Source organism: Pimephales promelas, chromosome 12, assembly GCF_988280905.1.
Source record: "Pimephales promelas chromosome 12, fPimPro1.hap1.1, whole genome shotgun sequence".
Lineage (NCBI taxonomy): Eukaryota > Metazoa > Chordata > Actinopteri > Cypriniformes > Leuciscidae > Pimephales > Pimephales promelas.
In genome coordinates, this window is record NC_142780.1 from 2,284,950 (window position 1) to 2,287,740 (window position 2,791).

The window sequence follows — 2,791 nt, forward strand, 5'->3', positions numbered from 1 at the left end:
TTTAGAGTGTATTACCCAACTGTTAAAGTTGAAAAAACTTACACAGACAAAAAGTTATAGAATGTAAAGTGTCTTGAAGATAATTTATACTGCATGTAATATTTTACAATTTCATGTAAAAATAAATGAAAACAAACCTGTAGGAATCCAGTAAGGTAATTTATTGAAAGACATAAGTCTCATCAGTTTATATTTCAAATTTGAGGAAGATATTATGAAAAATGAGATTCTTACAATATTTTTTCCAAGACTATGTCCAGGTACCAAGAAACCTCCTTGGATACATCAAAAAGCAACCTAATGACCAAATGTTATGCAGGGCACTGCAAGCTATTTCAGTCAATTCATAAAATAATGCAATTATAAAATAATACACACAACCATTAGACTTTATGCAAGTGATTTATTTGCACAACAGAACAAAAATATATATATGTAAAATACATAAGTAAAATATTATGAAATATAAAAAATAAATAACTGAGGTTCTTTGCAATAGAAAATACAAGTGATATAAATACTGTACTTTGTTGGCTTGGCCTTCATATATTGCTTTAGTCCATTCCTAGCTTTTGATGCCACCATTCTCTTGTCAATTGCAATGTTCTGAAAAGTATGGAAAAAGTGAAGAATAGTGAAGAAACTGAGAGCTTGCATCTCTGGCTGGTGCTTGGATGCCATTCTTCATCTGAAGATTCAACTTGATGGCTGTTGCATGGGAAAGAATGGAAAGATAATTAGCACTGCATGTCAAGTAAATAATTCTGTTTAGTTTCTATATAGCTGGCCATTCATTCAACAATCAAACTGATGGGCAGTCGTTTACACAGCATTCGTACTAAAGCTCATCCATTCATCAACAATCAATGGCCAGTGATATAGACAGCATTCATATGGATGACCAGACAAAGAACCAACAATCACACTGATGGCCGGCCATCAGACAGGAATGTGCCATTTTGAAAGCATACAACTCCTTCCTATATAGCACATATTTTCTGCAATTCTTCCCACCAATTTCTGCAAAAAAAAAAAACAATATATATATATATATATATATATACATACAACATACATCATATTTACAGTACAAATATTTGCATTTGTACTATAAATATTATGTATATTAGACTGTAAAAATATACAGTATGTGTGCTAGGAAAAAATGTATATTGCACAGGTGCACAGGTGTCCAGCCCCTCCATCCTTCAGATAGCACACCACATGTGCCAGAAAAAAACGGCAAACAACTGCATAACCGTACAACGCATATAAATACATATATACAAATAAATAAATGCATATAAAGTAGCATAATCTTTTCAGACACAACTTTACACAATGCATTTTCCGTATGAAACAACTGGAAACCAAACACACACTCTCTCTCTCTCTCTCTCTCTCTCTCTCTCTCTCTCTCTCTCTCTCTCTCACCCACCCACACACACACACACACACACACAGACACACATACGTATAATGTGTGCATGTTACATAAGTTATGTATAAAGCAACTCACCGAAAATTGGATAATCTTTTCCGCCCTCAAGCATAATTATCACCGTCGTCACGATCTTCTCATCACTCATCTTCTCATCAATGTCGACATAATCCATCTTCGAGTGATCTCGAATAACTACTTCAGCAGAAAAATACTTCTTTTGACAAATCATTTTATGACAGTCTGCATGTCTGCACGAACAGATGTTTGTTGACTAGCTACCTCTTAGCTTGTTATCTTAGCTCTTAGCTATAGCACTGCAGGCTGTCAAAACATGACCGCGGTGGGTGTGGCTCTGCAGAGCCTGAAGTTTAGCTCCTCTACCGGACGGAGAGCAAATAAAAATATATGTTCGTGTGAGAAATTCAAACTTCCCGGGCATCGTTGGAATCGTGCACTGGTTGGCTACATGTTTTATCAGTCATATCATGTCGTTTCTTTTATTAGCTTTCGTTGTAAAGACAGAATGATATGATGTGCATATCATGACGTCAAAAAAACGGACTGCAGTGTTTGCATATTTTGAACTAGATATCGCTTATCTTTGTATTTGTGTGTGTGTGCGCGGTCGTAATTTGTTCATTACACTCTAAGCAACACACCCATATAATAGGTATGTTGACATAGCAACCGCGCTCGGCGGACATTCTGCCTCAATAATTTGTTCCAAACTCTGCGGTACTGTTTAGATGCGTGTCATGCAATATCCACTCCTCGCCGCCTGGTGTAAATATGTTTTTCCTGAATACGATAGTAACTACGACGAGTACAACCCCGGGAAGCATTAGACATTTCGAGCTTTCAGCCCTGAGGTGTTTTCAGATCACCGCAACTCACGGAACATTTGAGTGGCTTTCAACCGGTCGGTGGGCTCATCTAAGCTTTTGGACACTAATGAAAGGTAGGTGGACATAAATCTATACCTTTTATCTCGGTACTGACGAAGTTTCATCGAAATCCATGGTGGAGAATGTATTTAAATAAATCGCGGAAATATTGTTGGTCACATTTGTGATGAGATTAGCGAACGTCCTGTCAGAGAAACTAGGCAGCGTTCTAAAAAACAAAACAAAAAAACTCATTCTCACGGTGTTCTCCTGGAAATTATTACTGATGCTATGTAGTTTAATATGCATCTCATGGTTTTCATGACATAATAATAGCATTAGTTTACATCCTAACTGATTATGAAATGAAAATCTTTTTATTTAATCTCCTTAATTTGAAAATGTATTATTCTCAGGAATTTTCTTCTTGCATTTTCCAAGATAAGTAAATATTCTCAGTACT

The 2,791-nt window shown here is 36.0% G+C and overlaps 1 long non-coding RNA gene across 1 annotated transcript; it reads right to left on the reverse strand.

Annotated features, from left to right (window-relative positions):
• Window positions 1-253: 253 nt before the first annotated feature.
• Window positions 254-2,106, reverse strand: LOC148976909 (uncharacterized). Its single transcript, XR_016145900.1, has 2 exons — window positions 1,520-2,106; window positions 254-708 (listed from the first exon to the last, which is right to left on the reverse strand). It is a non-coding gene; the product is annotated as an uncharacterized LOC148976909 (long non-coding RNA).
• Window positions 2,107-2,791: the final 685 nt, after the last annotated feature.